General features: G+C 32.5%; 1 protein-coding gene across 39 annotated transcripts in view; it reads right to left on the reverse strand.

The window, feature by feature from the left end:
* LOC145245733 (CUGBP Elav-like family member 3-A) overlaps window positions 1–16,971 on the reverse strand; it is a 979,738-nt gene that overhangs the window by 208,248 nt on the left and 754,519 nt on the right. The window lies entirely within an intron of this gene.

Raw genomic sequence — 16,971 nt, forward strand, 5'->3', positions numbered from 1 at the left:
AACGCGAAGATTTGACACGAGGTTATCGTGGGATGATGGTCGTTTTCTTCTTAATCCAACTTACAATCATTCTTATAAACATACTCATATCAACAATCACAAAAAATGTTGCAACCTTGCAATGAAAAGAAGTCTTTTTAATTCAATCTTTTGTGAAAATAGCTTAAGTTTAAATAAAATCTTCCACTCAATAATAAAGACCAATGTGTATTTTTATATAAATAAATAGATGTACTACCATCTCGTCACACAAAAGAATGTGTGCCTTTTTTAGTTCATGGACGAAACCATTTAAAGTGGTGAGGAGAAGAGAAAAAGCAAATAGCAAGTCAGACAACCATCTCAGACTCATCCTAAAATGAATTTGGAAAGGAATCCTCCACTATAAAATAAAAGTCAACAGTGAGTGTTTGATTTTCTTTAGGTCATCAGAAATGATAATGTCTATATGAAAAATTAAATTACTGGCCTAATTCTATGAGCTTTTATGAATATCTTAGTAATTTATCTAATATTTATGAATATTTTAGAAATACTGGGTGAGTTACGGGAAACGGATGTTTTTAAGATAAACATTTTTCATATAAATGTCATAAGCAAACACATGGTGTTCACGACTCCACGGTAGCACGAGGGCAATGAACTGAAAAGAAAAGCAATTCAAAATCAATAACTAAAACAAAATTTAAAAGATAAACAAATAACAACAAACTAAACGGCATCTTAAGCAGGTTTACAGATTGCCTTCCTCACCCCCTATCCCTTACTTAAGGAGAGCAAGGAGCGTTCTAAAAACATCCGTTTCCTGTTACTCACCCTGTACATTTCAATAGTAAGATTGAACAATGGCGAAGCATAATTTTTTCCTATCATTTTGATTGGAGAATGAACATAATTATTATTATTAATAATAATAATAATGACAATAATAATGATGATAATAATAATAATAATAATAAAATGATATTTATAATAATAATAATAATAATAATAATAATAATAATAATAATAATAATAATAATAATAATAATAATAATAATAGGTTTATAATTGTACTTGTGCAACCCATGACAATTTTAAAATTGTTTTCTAATTTGTATAATTTACTGTTAATGATAATATTTCTCTTGAACTAATAAATGTCCATTAAAGGTTAATATATTCAGAAAACATTGTCTTTTTTCCATAAAAATAATTGCTAAATATTATTTAAATATTATAGTTAGTTAAATATTATTTAACTAAAAAAATATGAATATGTCTCCCGTTTTTTTTTTTTCTTTAAAATAATTTAAACATTTTTAAAACAATATTTTTTCTTTTTACTGTAAAAATAATTGCCAGCTAAATATTCTTTAAATAAAAATTGGTCCTGGATATGACCTTAAACTATATCCAGTGGTGAGGCCCCAGGTTACGGGCTTTGGGGAGTGTGGAGCCACCCTTTAATTATCATTGCTCACAGATCCACTCTGACCCGGAGTGGTAGTACCTGTTAGGGTCCCAACTATGGGTTAAATAGAAACCGACTTGAAAACAACAAATATATTCTATGAAAATATTTTCTTCAAAATCTTTGGATTCGGCATTAAATAACCCGAAAAGGGTTGATATGCCGTAAAACAAAAACAACCAACAAACTTAAATAAAAATTGTGACAAAAAATTCGATTTTGGAAAAAATCATTCTGCAATTGTTAAAAAACAAACAAACAAACAAAAAAAAAACAATGAAATAAAGTTGCATTTATCATAGGCGGGTTTAGTCGGCTCCCTCCAAAGGAGGAAGTTTCTAGGAAAATATTAAATTCATAAGTAGTTCCCATTTGTATGTATATCATGGTCAGAAGAGATGAGTGACGTCGTAATTTTGTACCTTAAAAACACCAGTTAACATTCAATTACAATTTTTTGGATTGTAATTCATCCGAGCGGATGGCCTCAATTTGAAAAAAAAAAAAAAAAGAAAAAAAAAATGGGTGTAGAAAGTAAAAGCATACATGCAACAACGCAAATAAGTCTATTTATTATACAGATTATAAAGATGTATTCGGACAAAGGGAGATAACCTCGCCATCAGACAGTTTTCATTTTAGCTTATTTCTATTTGATTTCCTTTTTGCTTTTCACCAACAAAACCTCTTTCCTTAAAGCAACAACAATATGAACAAGAAGCAAAAATACAAAAAAAAAAAAAAAAAGAAAAAAAGAAAAACAGGTTTTAATTGTTTATAAAAGCAATCAATGGAAAATTTATTTGTGTAAATCATTTTTTGGGTGGAAAAAAAAAACGAGTAAAATAAATAAATAAATAAATAAAAGGTATGTCCCTTTCGCCTCTGTTTTGCTATGGCATTAAATTGTGAATATATTGTTATATTGCCATGACAACAAACAAAGAAAGTTTAAGGAAGAGAAAACTCTTAAAATAATCACACGTTTTGATGAATTCTGTAACTGGATATTTTAAAATAAGAAAATGCAAACATTTATACCTTTTTAAATTTTGTATGAAAATCTCAACCGAGAAAGAAATATTTTGTAAGTGTCTACCATATTGAGTAAAAACCTGTGATAGATATTTAAAAAACAAAATTCTTCTAAAATCAGATTTAAAAAATTGGATTTGTTACCAATTAATTTTCCTGTGCTAATTGAGTCATATATTGTTATGGGAGTTATTTGTTAGAAAAAGTTTTCAGATTAAATTGGATGTGTGCGTGCGTGTGCGCGCGTGTGTGTGTGTGTGTTCCATCCTCAGAAGTTCCAAAATAGCTGAACCTATCTTTTGCAAATTTCACACAAAGGTAATTTATATGTCTGGTAGTATTCTTAGATTTGTACAGAAATTCATCTGATAAGTATCAAAAATTGAAAAAATCCAATCTTAAAAGTAGTCTTTTCTCTCTTATATATAAAAAATAAGAATTTTTACAGGGGAATATTTTATGGTACACCGGCCAAGGGAAATAATAAAATTTCAGCAAATCATTTTCAAAAATCGAAAAAATCCAATCTTAAAAAAATAGTCTTTCTCTCTTATAGATAAAAAAAAAAAAAAAAAATTTACAGGAGAATATCTTATGTTACACCGGCCAAAGGAAATAATAAAATTTCTGCAAATCATTTCTTAAAAACAACCCAGGTATATTATTATTTAGAGATATTGTTCAGTGATAGAGCATTCGACTACAGATTGAATGATTCCCTGTTCAAGGCCGGATGTACCTCACAGTTTTATTTTAATTTTTTATTAATGAGTTGAATTTACAATGAAAGAAGAAGTACCATTTAAAATCGCTGCAAATCATTTCTTCATTTGCATATTTTAAAACTAAACATAAATCAGAAGTGATTTTTCCAGGTCATTCATTGTCAAGCTCAAATATTACCTGACGTGATATTGTAAACAAACACAGACGGAATTTGATGAACGACATTATTATTATTATTTTAAAAAATTTTTGCAAATTAGTCTACTGAGCAAACTATTCCTTCTAATAATATATAATAATCAATAGGAATGATTCTATAATAATACATACACAATCTGCATAAATTAAAATATCATGTTTAAGTGTATTGTACGACCGGGCAATGCCGGGCGTCCAGTTAGTATGATAATAGAAGAGATGAAATATTTTACAGGATTTGATATCGTATTAATAAAGTAACCATTTGGTACAATGTTTTTGCACGTTTCAATTAAGAAAGTTATAAGGGGAGGTGACCGTTAAAGTAACTTCAAAACAGTACTAATTATTATTATCCAAAATTGGACATATTTTTCTACTTTCAGTTTACATGGAAAAAATATTTTTTCAGTGCAACAAATTTACCCCCTCCCTCATATGTGGGAGAAGAAATACACTTATTTTTCAAATACTGCTTTTCATATCAGTTTTTCATTGATTGGTTTTATTTTTCATCATAAAAATTGTATTGACCAGGAATATTGTGAGGACTTAGTTTAAACTTTTGTTTGTCAACGATTACCACGATTTGGTAGGAAAAGAAACACATATGATGGGGAAGAGATTTGTTGAAACAACTAAACGGATTAGAGAGTAAGAATATGTCGACCTCAAAAAAGACAAAAAAAACAAAAAAAAAACAAAAAAAAAACGTATCCAAACACCAAATATATGCAAAAAAGACTTATAAAAAACACTAGCAACATTTCACCTGACGTTTTGAACTAAGAATCAACAGAATATACACAAACAATATTCAACAATTTCTATAACTGGACGAAATCACATAAAAAACTCGCCACATGAAAAGAGAAAAGAGAATATTGAAAAATAAAACAAACGAGCCTAACAGCAAATTCTTCGATTGATGACATCGTGACAACAATCCACAATAACGCCTGGCAGACCATCCACATAACCAAGAGTTACAGACTCCAAAATAAGAAGAAAGAACAAATACACGAGAAACAAAGGTAGGCTACCTATAGCTGATTAAATGCACAGACTGAGAAAAAGAAGTATATGGAGGAAGAGAAGTAGTAAAAGAAAGAGGGTAAGCAGAATAGAGATGAAGGAAGAAAAGTAGAAAAAAAAGAAGAGAAAAACAGGTAATAGTAGTAGTAGTAGTGGTAGTAGTAGTAGTAATAGTAGTAGTAGTAGAATAAGTAAAAAAAAAAAGAAAAGAAAAAACAACGAGCACCAACAAAAAGAAAACTACTTTGGAGACGACCCGTAGAAGAAACTTACCTTGTATTGACAGTTCTTTAGAAAATGATCTGAAATCACCAATTGGGACTGCCATCTTTTTAAAGCCAGAAGAAAAACAAGAAATACAAAGTTTGTTTTTTCAACAGTAAACATGAAAGTTGTTTACTCAAACAAAAAGGAAAAACATCATTCAAGAACAGAATTTAATTGAAATTATTACTTTTAACTCAAACAAAGCTAAAGTATCCATTTCCTACACACGATTGGACGGCGCATATGGCTAGATTGTAGAGAATGACCAAAAGTGGATTTTGTAAGAATATTTTGTAAGAATATTTTAAAAAACTTAGTTCGCCAGGTTGATGAGAACAAATCTGAAATTGATTTTATAGCATTATTACAAAATACAAGAGAAACAAAAAATATTTTTAGATGCGTCACAGAATCTGTTTGCCTGCTGATCTTTTCCTTTGTCTAAGTTATGCTTAAGCTTCAAATAATATTTTGGCTGTTGGTCTGTCAGTTCTTCTGTCTATCTAATGAAAGCACTAATACCCCTTCTATGCAGATATCCCGGACAAACACAAACATGACGAGCAGCAAAATCCCACCCCTACGCTGTAGAGATCCCTAGATGCCGAAAAGCTTTCTACTCAAATAGCTTCTTCCCTCAAACTGCAAGATTTTGGAATTTCCTTCCAGGCTCCTGTTTCCCTGAATGTACTGACATGCAGAAGTTCAAGTGTAATGTAAACAGACATCTTGCTGCCAAAATCCCCACATAGTATCTCGGCAAATCTGGTCCCTATTAGAAGCCCCTTACGACTTAGTGGCACTGTGCCTTGTTTAGGGTGAAAAAAAGTAGAAAAAAAAAGAAATAGGATTTTCATCGCTAAATGTCCAAATTGAAAAGACACGGCTTAAGAATATCAGTTTCGCTTGAGAATTGGCAAAATGTCTGACTAGATATAAAAATATTGCGTTTTTCAGAAAGGAAATACTGGAATCAGTAAAAGTGTTTTAGTGTTTAACCTGACTTGAAAACACGGGTAAAAAAACTTCTCATCTTTGGATGATAATCGCCTCAATGGGATGGGCCAGACAAAATTTCTTGGAATGCATTGCATGCATCTCTATTCACTTTAATCTCAATGACGTTTCTCACAAGACGGAATTGCTTAATTTACAGCTTCTCTCAAAACGGGAGGCATGGAGATGAGTCATGTAAAGAGAACGACACAATTTTGTTAAAAGTTTGTGTTGGATATGTTGTCATTTGAAACTGACAGTAGGGGGAAAAATCTGTGCTTGACTTACAAAGAGGCTAGCAAGATATTTCATAAAAAAAATGCGTTCTCATGGTAATTGTGGTAGTCGTTATGACTGATATTAAAATATCTCTCTTCCTTGATGGTAGCTGAACTCTGGATTGTAACAAATTAAAGTCATTCTTTAGTGTTTGTAGCAGCAAATAAAAATGGGGCATGTAATTCAAAGAATAAACTGCTACTGCCTATCTTACTGTTGCTAAGAAGATTTGAACTATGGTTATTTTCCCAGAAAGAATTAAATCAAGGAGTATCATCAGATATTAAGCTAACCCGACAGACTAGCGTCCTGTATCATCAGATATTAAGCTAACCCGACAGACTAACGTCTTGTAACAGATTAGTATTCAACCATTTGTTTCACATATGGTTTTCGTTGTGGTTCAATTTTATTGAGATGACATTCACATCAGATTAACAAATTTAAGCAATGTTGAACCTGGTTACGTTGACACACTGGTTCTCACCAGGTCACTGAAGTTAAGCAATGTTGAGCCTGGCCAGTACCAGATGAGTGACCATTTGGGAAGGCTAGGTGCTGTATGTACCTTCTGGGAAGGTTGGGCATGGGGCCAGCACCCTCACCCCGAAAAAAAAAGAATTCCTTGCTACAAGCGCATGTACAAAGTTGTGGATGGCCTATGCCCTTCCAGGGGCTCAAAACTAGGGATGAGCCTGGTTAGTATTTAGATAAGTGATCATTTCAGAACTCTAGATGTTGTAAGAAAACATTTCATCTCGATATATAGTGAGTAAATAAACAACTACCAGATTTGGTGTGAACATAGCCAGTGACTGACTTACATTTTGTACTGGAGATGATTCATGCCATCTGTTCCGCTTAATACTATAATATTGGATTTAGGCAACGTTCCTACAAGCGTTCAAGTTTTGAAAGAGACTTTACTATATTGTTATCATCTATTATCATGGTCTTATTGCTATGAGATAAATTTGCCAACTCAGGAAAAAGAGTAAAGAAGAGAGAGGTAATTGAAACTGTTCACTTGTAGAGTACATACATCATGAGTCTGTATGCTATAGTGGATGGAATCTTCTGAATTGCAAATGTAGTATTGTCCATCAAGACCTGTTACGTGTACTTGATAGATTTGATTTCACTGACAGGAGGGGAAAAATCAGTAGAAAATAAAAAATAAAATATGAATTTTTTTGTAGCAACAATGATTGTAACTCCAAATTTCCTACAATCAGGGCTTTTCTTTCTTTTTATTTTTGCAAATTGGTTTGCTAACGAGATCAAAAGCATTTTTGTTCTGCTTCTCATTCTCTTCCCGCTAGCCAAAGGATAAGAAAAAATGTAAGTAAATAACCACTTGCAGAAGATAATCAGAGATTGTTTTTTTTATAAGCAGAATTTCTCCATTGCTTTTGTTTTTGTGAATTGCTTTGTTAGTGCATGGTGGAATCAAGCGGCCAACATCTGCGCATATATTTCTTCTAAATTGATTTTGCACCGAAAGTTACAAACAAAAAACAAAATTATTATTTATATAAAACCAAGGCAAAGTGACCATAGTTTCAGTGATTTCTAAGGATTTTCCTATCTTCCCATCTACTTGCATTTCTTCTTTTTACCATTACTATTATTATGATGACGATAGTTATGCTGATGAAATGTCATAGAAATCCAAAAGATTTCCTTGTTGGATTGCTGTTCATTGTTTATCACCAAACAGGAAAAGCAAGAGATCAATAAGCTTTTTAGGAGTTTTTTAAGAGAAATAGTTTCCCTTCTCTTACTGGACTGTTGAATCCGTTGTCTTTTTTGCCAGAGATGCAAATCAATCACAAGTTTGCAAAGTGCAACTATTTCATATTTGATGCATTCTGCCACAAAGGTGGGGCATTTAAAAAAGTGCAAGTTTAATATTATTTTAGTTTTATTGTTGTGTTTATTTCTTAAACTAACAACAGCATGATTCATCCAAGATGCACATCTTCATTCAGATTCCAAAACGTTTTCTGGGTTTGCTGGTCGAGAAATTACAAGCACATCACAAAAACTCAGAAAAAAAGCAGAAAATAAAACAGATGTTTTTCCTCATTGGTACAAACAAACAGACGAAAGAAATGTTCTTCATCAGTTGGATAAATCAATAGTGACTTACTACCCCCCTCATCTAGTCCCCTCGCGGCAAAAGAAAATGTCAGACATATGACATGAATAGACATTAGATGAGAACAAGAATTCTTAATCATCAGATTTTTTTTTTTTTTTTTTTTTTAACCAAAAGAAGATGCTTCTACTTGAAACTGATGAGTAATAATCTGGAGTTGAGAACACCTTTTCTTGACGGGGGGGGGGGATCTTTTCATTTTAGTTTTGGCAGTCATTCTTGTTGTTTTCTGATTCCAAATGAGAAAACTTGGTCTTTCTTGAACTCATGTGTCAATTGTTTAGAATTATGAGAAAAGTCAGTAAATCTAGAAAACAAACTCTGGAATTTTATTTAGAAGAAAAAGTTTTTGAGCTTTGAAAATAAGTTTCAATTGAGTTTTGACTTTTCACCTCTTGCGGAACAAAATTTGATGAGTCATTCAAATTTGAAGTACAAGTTTTACTCCTTTCTCTCCACTCATTTCACGGAAGGCTTCATTTTCTGTTGGTCACACTTCAGTTTGAAAATTATTGTCACCAGAGTTAAAGTGGGATGTGTGTGAATATATATAAAAAGGTTTTCATTGATTGAAATATGTATAGGTTTCAGTTCTCTTTGTAAGAAGACAGACACACAGAGGAAGCTAAGACCTAGATTAGTTCTTCCGTCACTAAAGTTTGAAATAACATCTTCATTGCTCAGATTAAATGAACGAATCTTAAGAATAGATCCATTTTTTTATTTGTTTCTATCACTCCTCTCTCCCCCAATCTGGTTTTGTTCTTTTTTCCCCACATTCTATGAACAACTGAAATGGATTTGGCATTGCATTTAGAATGAATTCTTTAAAATTACAGTTCCATATTTGTTTCCTTATCCCCCCATACCCCCCTATACCCCCCCCTCTGCGAAAGCTTTCACAATAGATTCATGATTTTACTTATGACAAATAATCAATTGATCGTAAAAAATCAGAGATTTGTCAGATGATTCATTCAACCAATCCCACTTGTTGCACATGTGTGTACGGGGGATAGGAAACCGGTGGACATTACTATTACGTCTGAAAGCAATTTTTTTTATATTAGAAAATAACACAAAGGAAAATAGTTTAACGACATCAACGATTATTATCTTTGTGTAAACCAATCGATGTCACCTTTTCAAACCTTATTTTTATCATCATTATAACGCTCTACAAATGTTTATCGTTATAAAACTCTACAAATTTTTAATATCATTATAAAGCTCTACAAATTTTTAATATCATTATAAAGCTCTACAAATTTTTAATATCATTATAAAGCTCTCCAAATGATTATCACTATAACGCTCTACAAATTTTTATCATCATTATAAAGCTCTACAAATGTATTTCATGATTATAAAGCTCAACAAATGTATTTCATGATTATAAAGCTCAACAAATGTATTTCATCATTATAAAGCTCTACAAATGTATTTCATGATTATAAAGCTCAACAAATTCTATTGAGCACTATTACATTAAATACGATATTATATTATAATAACAGAAGAGATTTTGCGAGCATGTCTCTGCTCTATCGTTATTTTCATCCCAAGTGCTTGACTGAACTTTAATCTATGGTTCCTCTTGCCAAACTTTCACATAAAAACACTCGACTAGTTATAACTATTATAAACGATTTCTCCCACTCTATATCTGTGCCTAAATCTAAACGTAGATTCCATGAACAAAGCTTCCTTTCCAGAACTGCCCGCATGTGGAAAACTGTTCCACTGGTCTGCTTCATAGTTGAATACAACATGGTAGTCTTCAAATGCCATATAAACAAGTTGTTATTGAGCCGTCCACATAAATATTCAAATTCTACCTAATTTGCATCATTAACGATTACTATACTACCGCTTTACTTTGATTAGTCCTTATCCTCGAGTGGTCTTCGGGCCTTGATAAGTGGTGACTCCCAAGTAAAAAAAGTTATATAAAAAGAGAAACGTTTCTTTTATATTGCTATTATTTTGTTGTCAGTTTCCTTTGCCATTTTCAAGCGCGTTCCTTTCATTACAGACTGAATTCGAAAAAGCTTTTCTTCTTCTAATCTTGTGATTTCTAATCGCCTCCACATCATTCATTGCCATTAACTACATTTCATTCTTCCCTTATTGCGATTTTACCAGTCTTTCATTATCTGCGAGTCTTGTTCGAGATCGAAGCCTCTGCGTAGCCATCTCAGCTGAACAATTTAAAAGTTGAAATCATTTCCCCCCAAATCATACACACTACTCTGATCTCGTATATAACATCACAGGAAAAAGGAACGTAGTCAGTTGGAAAGAGCAATTAGCTAAAAGGCTCTGATTGGCTGAAAAAGTTTTGGAGTTCTTTTCTGAAAGAAAAAAAAATCACCAGTTCAAACATCATCGAATGCTTTCAGCAAAAGTAAAATATGCAAAAGCACAAAACTATAAAATGATGTGTTTAGAAATTAGAGACAATGACCTTTTATGTAGCTCTTCAAAGTGTTCATGATTAGAATTATTTTACTTTTACTCAGGTATTTTTGATTTGTGCTGGCCATAACGAGTTTTATTTATTGAAGCTGTCTCTAAGATCTGAAACATGCTTATATTACATAACCAAACGTGTAAGTTTGAATGGAAAAAATTGAGTGACACCTAGAGGTCGGAGGTGACCACATAAATGAAAGTTAATGAAATCACATGACTTTCAGAGAGAGCGAGAATTCTCTTCTCTTTTTGGTTTAAAACTTAAGTAGGCAAGCGCAAACGTGATCATTTCTTGAAGAGCCCCATTAAAAATAACACAGTCACATACAGTGTTGTAACGACGTACAGTCCTGGTCAAAATCATAAGACCACTTAAGAAAGTAAGCGTTTACGCATATTATCGAATTTTTAATCAAACAAATGGTTGAAACCATCGCCAAAAGGGAAAATATGATGGGAAAAAAAATGAAATCTGCTTCATTCGAAACCGTACCCCCCGCTAGTATTATATAAATCTCAGTCATCTGTGTGTTAGTATGTATGTGTTTGTATACCCACTAAAATCTTTTGTCATCCACATCGAACTAACACGAACCTGGTATCATTAAAAAGAACGATCTCTCGGTCACATAATATCAAAAGTTTAGAAAAGATTGTCAATTATTTCATGTAGAAATATCGTTTTGTTTGAATGGGGGGCCCAAGTAAAACTCTCGATTCAAAAGCTGTTTGTTAATCGTGCATGCATGAACAGTCGATTCATTGTTTCGTTTTAAAAAGCTAAATTTGCAATGTCATAACGTCTGTGTCATTGTGGTCCGATTGATAACGTGTTCACTTACAAACATAACTTTTGCAAGTTTGCGCGCAGCAAGCAGCTTTTTTTTTTTTTTCTTTTTTTTACTTACAAAATTTTGCTTGTGGCTGATGGCACCCAAGTCCCGTCTTCTTTTTTATTTAATCGTATTTATAGACTGGGCAACGCCGGTTGTCCCCCACTAGTTCATATATAAAATTCATTTTAGCTGGCTGTTATGTAAAATGTTCCAGATACTGGTCTAAATTGGGTTCTCGATCACAACTGGTGTATAGTAATTCAACATTTCACAAACAACTGAAAATGGTACAACTTACAAAAGCTGTCATACGCAAATGGCTGCAAATTTTTCCTGGAACAACATTTTTTAATCCTTCATGCATAATAAAATGTGGGATGTGTGTTATCTTGTCAGAATTGACCATTATATTCAGAGAATGGAGAAGTGCTGTGGATGATCTGTGATGAGTACTGTGTATGATGTTACACCAGTCAGAACATGTCCCCAATTGCTACACTATCTACATCCATAGCCCAATTCAGTCTCATCCAACGCACAAGCTGTTTATGGTCAGAGGATGAGGTGCTTCAGTGCAGGTGAGACACTGACTGACACTATGATGTTGGTTAACAACGACAAGATTCCATGGAATAGTGAAGCAAAATGTTGTGCATTTAGTGTTCTTCAGATGGCAAACATCGTTATTTATCTACCATGACTGTAATTTATTTTCACCAAGATATCACTTCATCTAGCTTATTTCATTTCTACAAATGAGTATATTCAATGTATGTATTTTAGTTCCTAATGCTTTGCACTAGCAAGAAGACTCAGTGTTGCCCGGAATTGAATAAGGAACTCTATGCCATTTACTTCTAATCCATAAAACCATGTTACCTTATTATTTTTTACATTTTATAATATTCAGGTTTTGGGGTAGAACCCAAGGATGAAGCATTCGTTGATCAAGAGGGAGGGGGGGGGGGTTCTACATGCAGCGATATTTATTGGAATTATGTCCAATTTATAATCTTTAACCCAAGTACACTCCTGTTCCAAGCCCTGAACCTCTTATTAACATTTCTGTCTTTTTTTTTCTATAATTTTCAACTTATAAATCAAGTTAGATAAAATAATAAGTCCTATTTCTTTTCTATGAACGATATTATTGCATGCCCGTTGATCAAAACGCAATATCCTGCTGTGAATGTAATTTGATCATATATATGGTTATGGGAGAGAGGGCTAACCTAAAAAAAAATAAATAAAATAAAAAGCAAGAGTGCACAAACTCCACTAGCAGAAACATTCCACTCCTTCAATGTAGAGATCCACAGATGCTGGGAAACTTTCTATTCTATTTTTTTCCTAGAACGAGTTGCCTTTGGACTTCCTTCACTGTTCCCTGTTTTCTCAACTTTTCAGCATGAAAGAGTTTAAATGTAATATGAACAAAGATCTTGGTATGGAGTATTGTTGCCACATCTAGACTAGTACATCTACCACTAGTCTCTCCTTTTCAATCAGGATCCAAAAAAGGGTCTCCAACCTAAGAGGCCCTGCACTATAAAACAAACTCTAACCCCTGTACTATCACCACAATGTTACATCCTTGTTCATGTTTTACAAGTATATTAATGGAATGTGTTCTGATGAACTCGTGGCACTTGTGTCTACTCGACGAAAATAGCAAAATCCCACCCCTTAACCATACAAATCGCCCAATGCCGAAAAGCTTTTTTTTCTAATAGTTTCTTCCCTCGAGTTGCTAGATTTTGGAATTCCCTCCCGTTCTCTTCCTTCTCTGACTGTACTGACATGCTGAAGTTCAATGTAATGTGAACAGACATCTCACTGGTCAGTCCCCTACATAGTGTCCCTGTAAATATGATCCCAAATAATAACTTTTTACATCCAAGTGGCAATTATGCGTTGTTTGGGGTGAATACGAGTAACACAAAAACAAAAACAAAAAAAAGAAACAAAACTATAAATCTGGGTCCTAATGACAGTAGTTTCTTACGTCTAAGTTTGCGCTATGCCTTGTCTTGGAGGGTTAAAGATAGAAACAAAGGAGTTCATGAACAAAGAAACAGACACGAACTACAACACACACGCACACACACTCACGCACAATACATAAAAATTAATTATCCACAGACACCTGTTTCGTCATTTACGACTCGGCGTAGCTGAACCCTACAAACAATCTTTTGATTATCTCACATACACTAATGTGTGTGCGAGATAATAAAAATATTGACAAACACAAGTCTTGAATATTAAGAACAAACATATAAAATTTCTAGTTAAGATGGAGAGTAACTTTGCTGCATCTTATAAATTGATAGCGTGAATGTGACAGACACCACGTTCTCTTAAAGCTTGCGACAAATATTGCATTAAAGCGAAATCCTTTGTTCAAGTTTATTAATTCATTTTTCCACACACACACACACACACACACACACACACACACACACACACACACACAAGACTGTTTATGGGCGAGTCCATTTACAGGCGAGTCCATTTTTTTTTTTACACAGTGATCACCACTTACCAAGGCCCGGAAGCCACTCAGGGACAAGGATTATTGCAAGTACATTACGTTAGTGTGGAGATTTGATGAAGTGTTGTGTTTTTACAGATGATGTTCATAAGAAAAATAATGAGAGTATAAAAAGGTGTTCATTTTTAATCGGTCTTGAGAAAAGTTTGTTTCGTTCGAAAATGAAAACAAAATTTGTGTTTACAAATCTCCCCACCCCCATCCCCGAAATTTGATTGCACGTTACGCTTGCACATCAGAATGCATATGCATGATTTAATATATATATATATATATATATATATATATATATATATTTTTTTTTTTGAAGAATGTTGGGTTTGTATAAGGTGAGGTAGAGGAGTGTACTGTTTAGCAGCGTGGCAAAAGTGAAAAGGATTATTCTTCAGGTTTGTTGAAAATCGGCAGCTGCCAACATCAAAGACTATCAGAAAAAAGTTGTGCACAAATTCTAAAAAATATTTGAAAAACGTTGAACAATCGGATTCAATACAATTTTTAATTTATTTTTCATGTTCTAATAAGTTACAGTTTGTCAAGTCCCAAACACCATTCCAGGATAAGAGTGAATGCCGGCATGAAAAAAAAATGACATCAGAAGATCTTTTAGAATGGAGAAATATAATAAAATGTTTGTATGGATGAGTAGTGATTGGAGTAAAATACATACATACATGCATACATATATACATACATATTGCTTATACAAAAGCTAAGTTCGTAAGTGTATTATATATATATATATATATATACACGCTTACTGACTAAGCTTTTGAATAAGCAATATCGCTAATAATTGGCTGTCCGAAACACGTTCATGAATGTGTAGCGACATATTAATACTTATTTAAAACAAATAAAAAGTATATCTTGCCCTACTTCGGTATTGAGCACTCTTGTATTAACCTCGTTAAAACTTCATTGGTTATTTTACCTCTGGAAAATATTAACCTGGAATTATATATATATATATATATATATATATATATATATATATATATATATATATATATATATATATATAGGTGGTTGCCTGTCTAGCCGCACTGATGAGCTGTGAAACAGCGAAACAGTACTGTATGTGGATGACTATATATATATATATATATATATATATATATATATATATATATATATATATATATATAGAGAGAGAGAGAGAGAGAGAGATTGAGAGATTGGAAACTAAAAAAAAATGTCAAAAAAAATTAAAAACAATCGACTTTCTTTCGTTTGGATTAAACAAAAAGTACAAAAATAGTTTTATAAATTTGAAGGAATTATTTTCGCAGACGTTTTTGAAAATATGACAGAGACTTCATGTATTTTTTTTGAAAATAAATTAATGAAAATGACAAATATGATAAAATATTTAACTTTGAAGTTTAAACAATTTTCATGCCGCTTGGAAAAAAGTTTAAAACAGCAAACTGATAATAATGACTGTTCCGGATTTTAGGAGAAATTCAGCTTCAAAATATTAAAATAAAAAGAATTTGTATGAAAAATATTCACAAAATAAAGTGATTTATTCAAATGTGTAGCAAGTTTGAAATTGTTGTTGAAAGAAAATAGTAAAATTCTTCCACTTGAGATATTTTTTTTGCTGTGTGTGTACAGAGTGGAGTTAAGTTTAGAAAACTAATTATTTATTACAATAAAAATGGATAATCAGGACTGAATTAAACTTAATAAATTATGAATTTTTTTCTTTCGTTTTGCCAGGATAGATTAGAACAATTTTAAATATTTTTATTAAAAAAAAAAAAAAATAACAAAAAATAAAAATAAATAAATAAAAATGAAAATAAAAAAATAAATGTTTGGTTTGGTATAATTTTGATGTGACTCTTTTTGGGAGTTGGTTACATTTTTTTCATAAGTTTATTATAAAGGTGACGCAAATTTTAATCAAAATGAAATGACGGCTTATTCTGAAATCGATCTGTAATCGTCTGCCAATACATAGTCGGAGCAGATCAGAATGAAAGACTCAGGATTATCTTTTCTGTTCTCTGTAGTCGCACATTGGTAGACGATCACCGACTTGCAAGGCGACCGAGACCGGGTTCTACATACAATACCTGACATTTTTAAATGGTCACCATCTAAGATATTGATTATACTCAATGTTGCTTAACGGTGATCTAACCTGAACCCGTGCGCTAACACGATTATATTAAAAGAATAACAACTATTTCTAACATGTTATTAATTATTCGTTTGAACGTTTTTACTTGGTTTTAAATAAAGCAAACGTAGTTGACTAAAAGAATAAAAGAAAGACAAAATGTTGTTCGTTTTTACTGGAATTTAAAATAAGAACAAAACTGGAATGGAAATCGCGAATCGTGAAAGACAGTCTGTGACTCATTAAGGAATGCGAGAGAGAAAAAAATAAATAAAAAAATAAACAAATATGGGATGCTTCAAATAGCTTCGATATCCCCGCCCCATCCCCGCACAGTACCAAACAAATATATCACATGCCGTCTTCTGAATATTCGACTTCGTCTTCAATTAATAGAAAATAAATAGCAGAAAGCGAACCGATAGATAAAATGTTGATGCATTTATAGAGTAAAAAGAAATATAGACGAAAAAAAAGCACACTATGCATGTACAAACACACACACACACACACACACACACACACACACACACACACACACACACACACACACACACACACACACACACACACACACACACACACACACACACACACACTTTAAACTTGAAATAAACAGAACGATATATTCTTCAGGAAAACGTGTTTTTGGTAGCAAAGACGTTTGGACTATAAAAGATAAAACTCCTTTTTTTCTTGCACGCGCGTATACACACACACACACACGCACGCGCGCGCACACACACACACACACACACACACACACACACACACACACAATAACAACGCTAAAAGAATTCTACATTGATCTCAGACTGAAATGGA

This window comes from Euprymna scolopes, chromosome 23, assembly GCF_053919585.1.
Source record: "Euprymna scolopes isolate OS-2025 chromosome 23, ASM5391958v1, whole genome shotgun sequence".
NCBI classification, from domain to species: domain Eukaryota; kingdom Metazoa; phylum Mollusca; class Cephalopoda; order Sepiida; family Sepiolidae; genus Euprymna; species Euprymna scolopes.